General features: G+C 46.7%; 1 pseudogene; it reads left to right on the forward strand.

Moving 5' to 3' along the window:
• Positions 1-3,844: 3,844 nt before the first annotated feature.
• Positions 3,845-6,431, forward strand: LOC101275326 (vacuolar ATPase assembly integral membrane protein VMA21-like; annotated as a pseudogene).
• Positions 6,432-16,542: the final 10,111 nt, after the last annotated feature.

Genomic DNA, 16,542 nt, shown 5'->3' on the forward strand with positions numbered 1-16,542 from the left:
GAATTCTCCATTTTTGTGTCTTCTTTAGCTTCTTCAGAAGGTGACTTGGTATTATTGTGTATCTTTTAAAACATTTGTCTACCTTCCTTCAACTGTAGACTCTTTGAAGGTAGGGACCACTTCAAGTTTTAACAGTCTGAAAGTCAAATATTCTGCCCTGTTATTCCTATAAAGATATGAATAATCTAATCAAACGATTCTCTCCTGAGCTCATTAAGAGCTCCTGCTCTTCGGACCCCTCCCACACCCTGTTTCAATCTACCAAATACCATCTCGTGGGGCTGAAGCCCCAGAGAGAGTGAGGAGGCTGCACAAACAGTCTTTTCAAGACAGATTCATGACTGATGACATGAGACACCTGACAAGCACCCAAACTAGGCCAGAGAGAAGAGGGACAGAAAGAGCTCAAAACCCCTGCGGTCTGGCACCTCCACACTTTGTCTAAGAGAAGAGAGTAAAACAAACACACCACAACCACAGGATAATGAGATAAGATCCTACATACCTGCAAGCCAACATTTTGTGACTCGTATGATTTCAGGAAAGAGAGATCAGTGTGGCCACAGGAAGCATTAAGGGTTTGGGGGGCAGAGGCTGGGATGGAGGGGGGAAGTAGCTTGCTTCTTTGTAGCATAGGTACTCTTTGCCAGGAACTTTAGATAGAATCTCCTTTAATCTTCACAATGTTCCTGTGAAGAGGAACCTTCCATTTCAGACATCTATACCTGAGAGTCCAGAGCTTAACTAATCAGTCTACAACATCACCTGGGAGCAAAGCTGGATGGATACCCAGGACTCCAGCCTCCAAGCCTGCCCTGTTTCCATTATCTCATCTCAGGACCCCAAAGCAGGGGGAAGAATTTGAATGGGTGGTGAGACTGGGGATAATGCATCAGCTGGATCTGCACTAAAACAGTGGAGAAGCATCCCTCCCTCCCCTCCCCCATGCCTTCCTCAAACAATTGAAATCATCCCCTCTGATTTACCCAGCACCCCTTCCTCTCCCTGTCTCCACAACGGCTAGAGTTGGGGAGGAAGGAAGAAGAAATTGCTTTTGCCCTTCATGGACCCTTCTTCTCCTGGGGTCTCTGCCTTTCCACCTTTTCCCTTTTTCCACAGCAGCCCATTCGCTTCACAACTGAGTGCCTATTGAGTGCCAAGAGCTGTCCTTGTCTCTGGGGATAAGAAAATGAGTAAGACAGCTCCTGCTCTCAAAGAGTTTACTGTCTGGGGGGAACGCAGGCACTAGAGAAGATTGTAATAATCTCCTTCTGTGTTACAATTAGGTGTCATCCCCATCCTTGGAGGGAGGACAGGGGTACTTCAGGGAAGGTGACCTGGATGCAGCTGACACATAGGGTATGACAGGTTCCAGAACTCTCTTTACTGGAATTCATATCTGCACACAGGTAAATAATGTCTTTCTGACTGAATTCCTTTCAGTCTTCCTGAAAGATGAGCAAGCTCATTCCAGAACAAGGCAGACGGGTGGGGTGAAGAGACCACTCCCCAAGGACACAGGCCCAAGATCTTTGTGTACCACTGGTCACCACTGCCCACCCACACTTCTCCTAGGTCCAGCCTTCTTCCAAACCTCTCACAGCCCTTGACTACATTCCATGGTGTTCCGCATGGGTACCACGGCCATAGCCAGCCTCAGAACCTGACTATTGAGAAACCAAGCAGCACTGATCCCGGCTGAATTAATAGGGAAGCTGAAGTCTCTTTGAGGCAGAGATAAACTTGGCAGTTCAGCCTCATTAAAATCTTTAATTACAATTCCAAATGGTCTGCAAAGCCATGAAAGGTCACTCAACTGATTAGCCATAACATCTACAGCTGATGAAGATACAGGGACAGGGGCATTCTTGAGAATGGAAACTGTGGGGACTGGAAACTGCTTCCATTGTTTGTGAACATAATCTGACAATGTAAAGGAAAATACCTGCCACCCCCTGACCCAGCAGTCCAAGGTGGGGAATATCTCCTATGGAGGTAGCAGCTTAAGAACATGTAAGGATGTTTATTGTAGCTTTATTTGTTGTGCTGAACTGGAAACAACTCAAATGTCCATCCAGTGAAAGACTAGATAAATTGTGACGCATCCATATCATGGACTGTTATGCAGTTATTAAAAAGAAGGAGTTTAGGGCTTCCCTGGTGGCGCGGTGGTTGGGAGTCCGCCTGCCGATGCAGGGGACACGGGTTCGTGACCCGGTCCGGGAAGATCCCACATGCCGCGGAGCGGCTGGGCCCGTGAGCCATGACCGCTGTGCCTGCACATGCGGAGCCTGTGCTCTGCAACAGGAGAGGCCACAACAGTGAGTGGCCCGCGTACCTCAAAAAAAAAAAAAAAAAAGAAGGCGTTTAATCTATATGTACAGAGGGATGTCTGTGAGTTGCAGACTATTATAACAGCATTATCCCATCCCTGTAAAAGCAAAAAATAAAACCCTCAAATATGTGGACATCTGCTTGTATGGTCATTAACGAAACATCTGGACGGGTTACACGGCAGACTGTTAATGTGGTTATACCTCTTGGTGGTGGAAACAGAATACATTTGTTAACTTTTCGTTTATAAATTTTTGGAGCGTTTACCTATAACAAGAAGCACGTATTACTTTTATACTTTAAATTTTATATTGAATACATACAAAAGTTTCTTTGCGACGGTTGCACAACAATGTGAATGTACTTAATGCCACTGAATGGTACACTTATAAATGGTTAAAATGGTATATTTTATGTTGTGTGTATTTTACCACAATTTGAAACAAAACCAGAAGAACACCAATGCATCTTCAAATGCTCCAGTAACTGAGAATGGAAGCTGGGGCTAGTCAGAGGTTAGGAAATCAGACATGAAAGTAGATTTTTAAATTTTTTAAAAATTTTTTGTTTATTTTTGGCTGCATTGGGTCTTCGTTGCTGCCTGTGGACTTTCTCTAGCTGTGGCGAGCGCGGGCTACTCTTCGTTGCAGTGCCGGGCTTCTCATTGTGGTGGCTTCTCTTGTTGTGGAGCACGGGCCCTAGAGCGCCCGGGCTTCAGTAGCTGTGGTGTGTGGGCTCAGTAATCGTTGCTCCCGGGCTCTAGAGCACAGGCTCAGTAGTTGTGGTGCACGGGCTTAGTTGCTCCGAGGCAGATGGGATCTTCCCAGACCAGGGATCGAACCTGTGGCCCCTGCATTGGCAGGCAGATTCTTAACCACTGCAGTACCAGGGAAGTCCCGAAAGTAGATTTTTAAAAGCATAATATTTAACTGGTGAAGAGAAGTCTGAGCATAAAAACAGTCATAATCCCATGGTGACCGAGGAAGAACAATTTTTTTTTAAATTTTTTTCCAAAAATAGATTTTATTTATTTATTTATTGGCTGCGTTGTGTCTTCCGTGGCTGTGCGCGGGCTTTCTCTAGTTGCGGGGGGCTTCTAATTGCGGTGGGTTGCGGAGCACAGGCTCCAGGGATGCAGGCTTCAGTAGTTGTGTCACACGGGCTCAGTAGCTGTGCTGCACGGGCTTAGTTGCTCCGTGGCATGTGGGATCTTACCGGACCAGGGCTAGAACCCGTGTCCCCTGCATTAGCAGGCGGATGCTTAACCACTGCGCCACCAGGGAAGCCCCGGAAGAACAATTTAAATTCATTAATCCAGTCAGGATGAACCAAAGCACCTCTGTCCATCAGGGTAGGGCAGAAGCCTGGCTCTGACTAGATTTAATCCAAAGGGATTCAAGGAAAAGGAAAAGTCCAGTCTCTCAGGCAGCTATGGCCCAGTGGGAGCCTCCCTGGGATTCGCCACGGGGAGCCGGGTCGGGCAGTGGGGCTCGCCCTGCCTCAGGGCTAGATGCCGGGCCCTGGCCGGTTCCTGCTTGTGCTGCTGCTGTGCTGCTGCACATACCCCCTTCATGCCCGATCCCCAACCCTGCAGCTAGAGGCTTGCCCCCCGGGGAAACCGAGGCCAGGTGCCCCGCCCCCACCGCCCCAATCATGGGGGCGCTGAGTTCTGGGGCCACTCAATTGTGTCCACCCTCTCCCCTTCACCCCAAGCACACCCTCCCCCAAACCGTGGCTTCTGTGAGCCCTTTGTGAGCGCTTCCTGCAGCCCAGCAACAGAGGTCTGGGGAGACAAGGTTGCCAAAGCTGACAGAAGATAAGGCCATAAGTAACATTACCCCAAATCCTCTCCCACCACACTTCAGTCTGAAACTTAATCCCTACACTTAGTCCTACATCATGGCAGGAACTGAGCAGAGGGGGAAATGAGTTTTATATCGAATTGGTGTTGGCAACCCCCCCACTACTGATGAACTATTTTGTGCTTGGTGCAAGGGTTGAAAAGATAAATAAAATCTCACCTTAAAGGGTATCAATTTGGTTTAAGAAAAAAGAAAAAAAAAACAAACGATTGAGTGAGCAGATTAGTGCAATAAAATATTAAAGATGCTATCACAGCAGAATGTGTAGGGTCAGGGACTTCCCAAAGGAGGATGTGAATTCTACATTCAGAGGTTCAGAAAGGCTTGAGAGGAAGTGGCTGAAATTCAATAATGTTGGAAGATAGGCAGGTCTTGGGCAGACAAACCAGAGGGGAAAAAGGGCACTCCAGGCAACTGGGCAGCTAGAGTGGGCTTCTGGGAATCACAGGGAGATCTGAAAATCTGACTGAGGGTAGGAAAGCATAGGCTGAATCAGAGCATATCGATTTTTAAAGCGCTCCTCTCTGCCCTTGCATTCTGGGTATTTACTAACATTAAACTCTTGACTCTCAGCCATATTCCTTAGTCTTGTTTTCCTGTGTTACCGATGAGAGAGAGAGAGACTTAGAAGTTACACAGCTTCCCTAAATTTACACTGCTGATATGTTGTTGAGTGAGAAATGCCAATCCAGATTTTTCTGATTCCAAATCCTGGTCAGGTTCGTTTCTCACAGGAGCCAGGTGGAGAAATGGACTATTTTTGAAGGCATTGGGGAAGGAATGAAGGGCAGGGCAGTAAAATGATCAGACTTGTGTTGAAAAAGCAGCTGTGTGGAGGACGGATGATGGGAGCTAGGAGGGTAATGAGAGAAGTCCAGAGGTGAGTGGGTGTTTCCAGGCAACACCTGGAGAATGAGCACAGGGTAGGGCTTGAAGAAGTGACTCAGAAAACCCAATAGTCACGGTTGGGGTACTGGAGCCAGTCTGGGAGGCAGGGGAGAGGAGTCAGCTCCCAAACAGGAGAGTGACAGGAGGAAGTGACATCCAGGGTCACAGGAGGCTGAGAGAGCACATCAGATAAGGGCTGAAAAGTGTTGGTGGATTTTGCAATTAGGAAGTGGATAGTAGGCTGGTCAGTCTGAGCTCACAGGCACTTCCAGTGCAGCCGGCCTGGACTGACCTGTCGCCCAAGCCGACTGAGCACAGCCACTGAGGCCAGCCCGCTTCTGAGCACCTGCTGCGGGCACGGAGCGCCTTGATAAAGCGTCACTGAACACACTGCAGCCACCCGGCTTCAGAAATGAGAGTTCATTAGCATTCACTCTGGAGATGCTCCTGTTCTTCACAGCTTTAAAGATCACTGTACCTGCTGGGTTATATTTCACGATAAATATTATGTTTTTGAAGATGCCTTTGGGATGTCCAATAGGGACAGCTATTTTTATGCTGTTATTGTTGCAGTGGTCGCCGCCCACGTGGTGCTGGCCCTCTTTGTTTATGGCGCTTGGAATGAAGGCTCATGACAGTGGTGTGAAGGCAAACAGGATTAATATGAATATCACCTTTTGATAGCATTAAATTGATTTTTTAAAATGATAAATGACTCTGGGATATTCATGATTTCAGTAAAGTTGCAAGAACATGTTAAAATCAAAAAAAGAAAAAAGAAAAATAAAGAAACTGGCTGTGGAAAAAAAAGAAAATAAAGAAGTTACATACGAGTAGAATCTAATTTTTTGTTTAAAAACGCAGGTTCATGAAAAGTAACCTTTTAGAGCATTCACCAAGCTGATGACACTGGTTATGTTGGGAGGAAAGGTGTTGGAGGGCCTTTTGCTTTCTTTGTGATGTTATTCTGAGATAGTTGATATTACTTTATTATCAGAAAAAAAGCAATCAAGTAAAATATTTTGTTAATTAGACGTGAGTGGGAATGAACACTCAGAAAGAGAAAGCAAGAAAACAATCCCGTTTACAATTGCATCAGAAAGAATAAAATAGGGCTTCCCTGGTGGCGCAGTGGTTGAGAGTCCGCCTGACGATGCAGGGGACACGGGTTCGTGACCCAGTCTGGGAGGATCCCATGTGCCGCGGAGCGGCTGGGCCCGTGAGCTATGGCTGCTGAGCCTGCGCGTCCGGAGCCTGTGCTCCGCAGCAGGAGAGGCTGCAGCGATGAGAGGCCCGCGTACCGCAAAAAAAAAAAAAAAAAAAAAGAATAAAATAATTAGGAATAAACTTAACCAAGGAGGTGAAAGACTTATACTCTGAAAACTCTAAGACATTAATGAACGAAATTGAAGACAATACAAGTAAACGGAAAGATATCCTGTGCTCATAGATTGGAAGAATTAATATTGTTAAAATGTCCAAATGACCCGAAGCAATCTACAGATTTAATGCAATCTCTATGAAAATATCCATGATATTTTTCACAGAACTGGAACAAATAATCCTAAAATTTGTATGGAACCGCAAAAGACCCCAAATAGCCAAAACAATATTGAGAAAAAAGAACAAAGCCAGAGGTACCATGGGCCCTAACTTCAGACTATACTACAAAGCTACAGTAATCAAAACAGTGTGGTACTGGCACAGAAACAGACATATAGATCAATGGAACAGAACGGAGAGTCCTGAAATAAACCCATGCACATACGGTTAATTAATCTATGACAAAGGAGGCAAAAATATACAGTGGGGAAAAGACAGTCTCTCCAGTAGGTGACGTTGGGACAACTGGACAGCTACATGTAAAGGAATGAAATTAGAACATTTTCTCACACCTTATAAAAAAATAAACTTAAAATGGATTAAAGACCTAAATGTAAGACTGGAAACCATAAATATTCTAGGAGAAAATATAAGCAGTACACACTTTGACATAAGTCTTAGCAATATTCTTTTGGATCTGTCTCCTTAGGCAAGGGAAACAAAAGCAGAACTAAACAAATGAGAAGTAACCAAACTTAAAAGCTTTTGCACGGCGAAGAAAATTATCAACAAAACAAAAAGACAACATCCTGGATGGGAGAAGATATTTGCAAACGATATGTCTCATAAGGGGTTGATATCCAAAAGATATAAACAGCTCATGTAACTCAATATCCAAAAAATCAAACATCCTGATTTTTAAAATGGACAGAAGACACGAATAGTCATTTTTCCAAAGAAGACATACAGATGTCTAACAGGCACATGAGAACATGCTCAATGTCATTAATCATCAGGGAAATGCAAACAAACCCACAATGAGATATCACCTCACACTGTCAGAATGGCTATCATCAATAAGACAACAAACAATAAATTTTATTGGTGCGGATGTGGAGAAAAGGCAACCCTCGTGCACCGTTGGTAGGAATGTAAATTGGTACAGCTACTGTGGAAAACAGTGTAGAGGTTCCTAAAGAAACTAAAAATAGAACAACTATATGATCCAGCAATTCCACTCCTGGGTATATATCTGAAGAAAACAAAAACACTAATTTGAAAAGATATATGTGCCCCAATGTTCATAGCAGCATTATTTATAATAACCAAGATATGGAAGTAATCTAGATATCCATCAACAGATGAACGGATAAAGAAGATGTGATGTATATATACAATGGAATATTATTCAGCCATAAAAAGAATGAAAATTTGCCATTTGCAACAACATGGATGGACCTGGAGGGTACTATGCTTAATGAAATAAACCAGACAGGGCTTCCCTGGTGGCGCAGTGGTTGAGAGTCTGCCTGACGATGCAGGGGACACGGGTTCGTGCCCTGGTCTGGGAAGATCCCACATGCCGTGGAGTGGCTGGGCCCGTGAGCCATGGCCGTTGAGCCTGCGCGTCCAGAGCCTGTGCTCTGCAACGGGAGAGGCCACAACAGTGAGAGGCCCGCAAACCACTAAATAAATAAATAAATAAATAAATAAATAAATAAACCAGACAAAGAAAGACAAATACTGTATGTTTTTACTTATATGTGGAATCTGAAAAATAAAACAAACAAATGACTATAACAACAGAAAACAGAAAGAGACTCATAGATACAGAGAACAAACTAGTTGTTACCAGTGGGGAGAGGAGTAGAGGGAGGGGCAAGATAGGGGCACGGGATTAAGAGGTACAAACGACTAGGTATAAAATAAATAATATAGGGACTTCCCTGGTGGTCCAGTGGTTAAGACTCCGTGCTCCCTATGCAGGGGGCAGAAGTTTGATCCCTGGTGGGGGAACTAAGATCCCAGGTACCATGCGGCAAGGGCTAAAAAAAAGGAGGATATAAGGATGTACTGTACAGCACAGGGAATATAGCCAATATTTTATAACAACTTTAAATGGAATATATTCTATAAAATATTGAATCACTATGTTTTACACCTGAAACTAATATAATATTATAAGTCAACTATACTTCAATTAAAAAATTTAGAGGAAAACAGTGAGGGGCTAAGGAGTAGAGAAGGACAATTTATTCTCGGAGCCTATTTTGGGAAGAGAAGAAGTGAGCCTAAAGGGAGAAATTTCTGGAAAAGGAGCCAGTGATAACAGGAGTTATGTCTAACTAACAATGTATTTTAAAATATCTACAGTTTTCTTTTCTTTTCTTTTCTTTTCTTTTCTTTTCTTTTTTTTAGGGGGAGAGGTATTACCTTTAGTCCTCTAAGATAGGCACTATTTCCTCATTTTATACATGAGAAAAGTAAAGCTCAGAGACTTAAAACCAAGGCATTATATCTCATAAGAATCATCAATGAGGTGCTTGTTAAAAATAGATTATTGGGTCCCACCCAAACCTCCTGAGTCAGGCTCTAGAGAGGAAAGGCCTAGGAAACAAACAGCCCAGGTGATTCTTAGGCTCTGGCAAGCCTGAGGAGCACTGTCCTCAAACCTTCTATCTCTCTATTCCCCTGCTAGTTAGAAGGGAATAACCAGGGGGTCAAAGGGAGGCCAAGGAAGAAGCTTTGAAGAAGAAAAGGGATGGCCCCGTTAGGGCAGCACAGCCCATAGATGAGTGTGCAGGGTGTGTGTGTGCATTGTGGATTGGCCCACCATCCTCTGAGTAAGAGTCAGAGGTCATCTCTGAAATAAAGGGGTGCAGTAGAGTGCAGACGGTTTGAGGCCAGGGTAAGGCTTTAATGCCACTGGTGTATGGAGCAGAAGGGGTCGCGAGTCTTCCCTTGAGAGTGAACAGTCTCAGGAAGACACTGGGACGTGGAACAGCAGCAGGAGGAGAGATGCTCAAACATTCCTGGTCCAAGAGTGAAGGCAGGGTGTGGTGGGAGATGAGGGTGAAGTAAGCCTTTGAGGGGCCTTGTTTAGTCTGCTAAGGAGCTTGGAAGTCATCCTGAGAATGAAAGGGAATCCTTGAAGGAGCAGCAGAGAGCTATGCAGTCAGACACATATTTCCAGATTGATTACCCTGATTATATCAAGGAAGACGGATTTTAAATGGTTAAGACGGGAGGGAAGGAGGCCAATTGGAAAGACTCTGGCTATAAACCAAACAAGCAATGCTATGGGTTGGCTTGATGAGGATAGAGAGGAATGTCCAGATTTGAGGAATGGGAAGTTAAAAATGGGCAGAGCTTGGTAATGGTTTGAAACTGGAAGGTGTTGAGGTAGGCAGCAGTCCAGTATAAGCGCCCATGTAAAGCACACCTGCCTATCGTTTGGGAATAGCCAGTTCTGCTATAGAAGACAAGAAGACAAATGGGACAGATGGAATTTATAAAGGTAAGCACATTGGAAATCTGTGAGACACGTTAGACGTCCATAAGTATGTATCAATAGAACACATATTTGTGTGAACTGAGGTAGAAAGAGAGGGAGGGGGACTCCCCCTGGAGGTCTAGTGGTGAAGACTGTGCTTCCAGTGCAGGGGCTGTGGGTTCAGTCGCTGGGGAACTAAGATCCCACATGCCATGGGGCCAAAAAAAGAAAGAAAAAGAGGGCTTCCCTGGTGGTGCGGTGGTTAAGAATCCGCCTGGCAATGCAGGGGACACAGGTTCAAGCCCTGGTCCAGGAAGATCCCACATGCCACAGAGCAACTAAGCCCATGCACCACACTAGTGAGCCTGCATGAGGGAGGGAGGGAGGGAGGGAGGGAGGGAGGGAGGGAGGGAGGGAGGGACCAAAGTAGGCACTAAATACTCATGAGCCCCAAAACATATGAGACATCTGAGGCTATCAGTATGCATAACCCAGAATTCAGGCTGCAAGAGCCTTCCACCCAATATGAACCTGATCTTAAATGTGTTAACCTCCCCTCATCACTTTCCCTTGCTCCTCATGGTGTGTTTTACCTTTATTTAATAAACCACGTGGTTCAAGCATCTTAGTTTGCTCTGTGAGCCTTTTTGTTCCACGACCTCTGGATAGCTTCACAGTACTGTACCAGGAGGCCACTGTGACATAAGTTAATTTCCCACACTACAACCCAGTTCTGACTTAAGCAAGCAGATAGGTCGGATGGTGACGCCACCTACCAGGAATGTAGGATGAGGGCCAGATTATTCCCTGGTGGGGGCTAAGAGGATATCCTTAGTTTAGATATGTTGAATTTAAGGTGATGTAGGACATTCTGTCAAGACGGCCAATAGGTGGTTGGGTACACTGATGTGAAGTGCAAGGATTTGGACAGTGGAGTCATTACTATCTAAAACTATGAGCCTGGATGAGATCCTGCAGGGCAGCAAGAGTTTCCCTTCCCATTGTTCACTCCCCATGCCCCTTACTCACTCTTTTGCTGTCCTAGTGATAGTCCTACCTCCTCACCTTCTTACAGGTGGAATCATCTCCCCAAAAAAGTGCCCACTAGAGATAACCCATTCCCACCATTTCTTTTCCCCTCAGCAACCTATTCTCTGCACTACAGCTTCATCACTGCTTCCCAGCCTAGCCCTGAGCAAGCCCATTATGAATTCTCAAGCTCTCGGATGACCAGTCTTTCTAATGGTACTGCAAGGAGGGCAGGTGGGCAGAGTTCCAGGCATCCTGGTCTGAAGCCAGGGACCTAGGGGTTTGGGAAAAGCTGATTCTCAAAATGAAGGCCAAAGCCCAGTACCTTGTTATCAACTAAGAAGCATCGTGGAGCAGAAGAATCAGAGCCAAGGTGATGGGGAGTGAAGGGAAGAGCTCACAGCAGTCCTAAAGATATGGAGTTGTTCATTCATTATCGTTAAACTAATATTTATTAAACTCGAAGCCAAGCACCCTGCTGAGCACTCTGGATACAGCACCCTTCACTGATGCTGCCTCCTCCTGGGGGGTTTCATCCCTGACTCCAGACCCTAGTGTGTACCTGATGGTGCTCAAAAGATTGGATATTGAGTATTGGGTATTGGAAAAGGTAGGACTTAAGTATAAGACTCCTACCTTTCTCCAGTCAGGGAACAGGGCTAGAGAGTTCTCCGTTGTCTCAAGAACCCCAGGACTTCCCTTCAGGTAAAAAAAAAAAAATTGTATCCAACTTTTTCAAATCCAGGGTCTGGGAAAGAAATGGCCTTTCTGACATAGCCACCTCCCCATCTCCACCAATATTTATAGGAACCCTGGAAACCGGGTCAGGGTCCCAAGAGAAGTATATTTCTAACCTACATTTTTTTTTTTTTTCATCTAGCAATATCTGAGGGTCTAGTAAATGCTGTTCATGGTGCTTTACCAATAATAAACATTACAATAGCAGCTACTGGGACTTCCCTGGTGGTCCAATGGCTAAGCTTCGGAGCTCCCAATGCAGGGGGCCCAGGTTCGATCCCTCATCAGGGAGCTAGATCCCACATGCCACAAGTAAAAGACCCTGCATGCCACAACTAAAAAAGATCTGCATGCCACAATGAAGATAGAATATCCTGAGTGCCACAACTAAGACCCAGCGTGGCCAAATAAGTAAATAAATATTAAAAAAATAAATAGCAGCTACTAGTTCTTGAATTTCTTGAATTCTTATTGGCAGGTATGACATTAACACTGGCATGCATTATATCATTTGATCACTATTGTTATCTCCAACTCCCAGATGAGGAAATTGAGGCTTAGAGAGGTCCAGTTACATTTGCTATGGACAATATATCTAATAGTGGCATTTAGATCTGGGATTTAAACATGTTGCTCTGTAAGGCATACGGTTAATATGGTTAATAATATGGTAGTAACATTTTTTTTTGCATAGTTTTTTTTTTTTTTTTTTGTGGTACGCGGGCCTCTCACTGTTGTGGCCTCTCCCGTTGCAGAGCACAGGCTCCGCACGCACAGGCCCAGCGACCATGGCTCACGGGCCCAGCCGCTCCACGGCATGTGGGATCTTCCCGGACCGGGTCACGAACCTGTGTCCCCTGCATCGGCAGGCGGACTCTCAACCACTGTGCCACCAGGGAAGCCCCGGTAGTAACATTTTTTAAAAAATATTTATTTATTTATTTAGGCTGTGCTGGATCTTAGTTACGGCATGGGGGATCTTCGTTGCGGCATGCGGGCTCATTCATAGCTGTGGCACGTGGACTTCTTAGTTGTGGCATGTGAACTCTTAGTTGTGTCATGCATGCGAGATCTAGTTCCCCGACCAGGGATTGAACCTGGGCCCCCTGCACTGGGAGCACGGAGTCTTACCCATTGGACCAGCAGGGAAATCCCCAGTAGTAACACTTCTGGAGACAGGTGGATACTACTTTTCGTGATGATCATTTCATAATGTACGCAAATGTCAAATCACCATGTAGTACACTTGAAACTAATATAATACTGTATGTGAACTATACTTCAATTAAAAAAGCTTGGTGAGGCTTCCCTGGTGGTCCAGCGGTTAAGACTCTGCGCTTCCACTGCGCAGGTTCTATCCCTGGTCAGGGAAGTCCTGCATGGGCAAGGTGCGGCCAAAAACAAACAAACAAAACCCCATGATGCTGGGCACAGGGCATGGGTCCCTGCATTCAGGAGGGCTCAGTGTGCTCAGTACCATGACTGTGGCATGAGCAGGGCATGATGGGAGCAAAGGAGGGAGCCACTTGCCGCAGGGCATGAAGGGTGGGGTGCAGCATGACTTTGGTGGGGATGTGCATGACCGGGAAGATATGTCTTGGAGAATGAGTGAAGGTTTATCAGCCGAGGAAGGGAATTCCAGGCATTTTGGGAAGTGGTGGGAGTGGAGGTAGAGAAAACTAATGTTTTCTTCTCCTTTGGAGTTCTGGGACTTCGGCATTTCAGAGTCACACGACTTGCTTGGGAATCAGAGCACCTGGGGACACTGGCAATACAACTCTGATGGCCAGGACTCCCTTCTCAGTACACTTGAGTCTTTCAATTCCAGCAAAAGCAAGCTAGGAAAAAACAGAACTACAGATGGAGAGAAGTGAAAAGAGTAATCCTTCTTGACCAAGAGCTGCCTCCACCATTTCAGGAAATACCTGGAAGCTGGGGTGGGGCCCCAGCCTGCAGCCTATTATAGGAATGATAGGTGGGGACTGAGCAGTGTGGAAGGTGAAGGGGCTGAGGGCATGGCGGGGAGGGATGAGGGAGCAGACCTCTATTGCATTAAATGTGTCCTTCGTCAGCACAGTTTTTTGTTTGTTTGGCCACACCACGTGGCATGTAAGATCTTCCCAGACCAGGGATCGAACCCGTGCCCCCTGCATTTGAAGTGCGGAGTCTTAACCGCTGTACCAGCGGGGAAGTCCATGCATTATCTTTGTCCTACATGAGCACAGTTCTGTTGCTAACCAGCCTAGCCACTGGCCTTGCCTTCTCTCACACATATTTGGTCAATCCATTCTCCACTTGGTGTTCAAGTTCTGGCCCAGGGCTTAGCACCCCAGGGTACTCAAGGCGGGGTGTGACCGACAGTCACCATGGAATGTGGTGTGAATGGTGCCTGGGTGGCAGCCCAGGCCCTGTTGTGGAGGATGCATGGCAGTGTGGCAAGACCAGAGGTAGCAAGTCCCCCCTGGTCTAGGAGTCTCTAGGTCTCCTTTGCCACCACTCCTCCCTGTCCCACTGGCCCTCTCAGTGCGTGTGCCTCTCTACAAAGCCCCCTAGAAGAGAGCCCATCCCAACATTCAGGGCCCGTGGCTTCTGTCCTCTGGTGTCCAGCTGTCCCTGAAGCCTGGGTCTTTGGGACCTCAAGCCATCTGATCCCAATGGGATGGGACTGCTTAGAGCCAGCAGTCCACTGAGATGCCCTTTGACACAGCAGAGGTTTCCTGTCTGGTGGCATCCCAGTCCAATGCTGGGTCTCTGCAGGACCTCAGATGAGCAGACAGGGTAGCCCAGGGAAAGGGTGGGGGAGCCAGGCTCGTCTGTCAGTGCCTCACATGCCCACACCTTTCAGAGCCTCCTGGTTCTAAGCAACACACACCCACCCCTGTCTGGATCTTCTTTGGGCTCCTGGCCTCTGGAGTGGTCACTGTGGGAGCTGTAGGCACCTTCCTCTGGAAGAAGTGGCAGAAGGGCAGGGCAGCAGGTATGCTCAGAATTTTAGAACTGTGTTTCTTTTTCTTTTTTTAGTTGTGGCATGCATGTGGGATCTAGTTCCCCGACCAGGGCTTGAACCCAGGCCCCCTGCATTGGGAGCGCAGAGTCTTACCCATCGGACAACCAGGGAAGTCCCGACAGGTTTTGCTTTCTTTTTTTTTAGAATTTTAGAGCTGGAAGCGACCTTAAGGATCATCTGGTTTCCCTCTCTCTGGGAGGCTGAGGTCCAAGAGCAGTGATTTAGAGAAAAGCAACTGAGGAGGGAATATGAAAAATATGAAAAGAAGGAGTAGGTTAGGATTTCCGTTTCCTCTCTAGCCTTTGTACACACACACACACACACACACACAAAGTTTTACTTCCTGAAGTATGTTCTTATAAGTTCCCAAACACCAAAACCAAATCAAAACTGGCCTCCCAAACTCATCAAACAAATCTTGATCAAACTCGAGGGGAAACTCTGCTAGATTTCCCAGGAAGGCTGCTGGGAGGTGGGGGTGCGGGGCGGGAAAGCCTGTGCCAGCATCTCACTGAGTCCCTCCTCTCCCATTCCTCCAACCCCAATTTCTCTTCACAGGTGTGCAGAGAGAGATTGCTAGTCCCATGACAACTAAATGGCGAGGATAGAGAGGAGGGTGTATGGGAGAGGGGCAGCACTTTTATGTCTGAGCTGGAAGGAAATTTAGGGCTCATTTGGTCCAATTCCTCTTTATTAGATGAGGAAACCAAGGCACAGAAAGCGAGGCGCCGTCCGCTGGGGTGTCAGATCCAGGGCCCAGGACCCTGGTCTGCAGACCCTTGGTTTATTCCTGACCTCTTCTCCTGGCTTCCCCTCCCTCTTGCTTTCACCTCTCTATCCCCTTACAGACTACAAGCAGAGAGCTGACTCCTAGATTTGAGGTAACAGTACCTGGATTTGGGAAAAGAAGATTTCAGTTTGCAGACCTCGCAGGAGAGATCCTAGGGTCAGTTGTTGAGAAGAAGGGGTGTGGTTTACGGTGAGCAGTGGAAAATGTGTAAATTGAGATTAAGGGAGATATTCTCCCAAAGTGGGCAAAGCCTGAATTCTTCTCTCCTCAGCCTTCCATTCTTTCCCTTTCTTCTGCCTTCAGATTGACAGTAGCCAGAAGCCAAAATAAGGGGTTTGCTACTCTGGTGTAGAGCAAGTCTCCGTTGGTCCCCATGAGCCATTTCAGCTGGTTTTCCCAACAGAACAGTGAGGGGATGGCTGGGCCGACAGCAGCAAGGCCACCATCGCACCTCCTAGCAACCATGCCAGGCCAGCCACACCTGGCAGGGAGTGGTGGCCCTCACCTGCCCTCCCTGGGTCATGCTCTACAACCAGATACTTGCGTTTGTCTTTATGTAGGACCTTGACATTGCACTATAATAAAGGTGTATGCGGAGAGTTTGTGAGACCAGTCCTAAATTGGTTTCGGGGACTTGAAGCTGTTTAGTGACTCCCTAAGACCCAGGAGAGTGGAGGAGCCAGGTCTGATGACTTAACCCCGCTTCCAGTCTCCTCTGGGCCCGCACAGAGCTGGCCCGGGCAGGGGCTGGCTAGGACTGCAGACTAACTTAACTTTCCATTAAGGTTCTGGGTCAGGCTCCAGGCAACACCTGACTGATCTGGCTCAGATCTCTGGCTACAAGCCAGCCAGGCAGCCGGGCACCCTCCCCTCCTCTATCTCTCCCTCTGGAATGGGACTCTTGCCCAGGCCAGAAACATACCACCTAGAGCAACTATTGATTGAAATCTAAAAAACAGAGGTTGTTGTTGAGTGGGGGGAAAAGGGGAAGGTGTTTTAGGGGCCGCTGGGAAGACAGGGGTACAGGGGCTCTCTGGACCACATGGGGGAAGGGGTTTCTGGGAGCCTAGAGGGCGGC

The sequence above is a fragment of the Orcinus orca genome, chromosome 10, assembly GCF_937001465.1.
Source record: "Orcinus orca chromosome 10, mOrcOrc1.1, whole genome shotgun sequence".
In the NCBI taxonomy this organism is placed as follows: Eukaryota; Metazoa; Chordata; class Mammalia; order Artiodactyla; family Delphinidae; genus Orcinus; species Orcinus orca.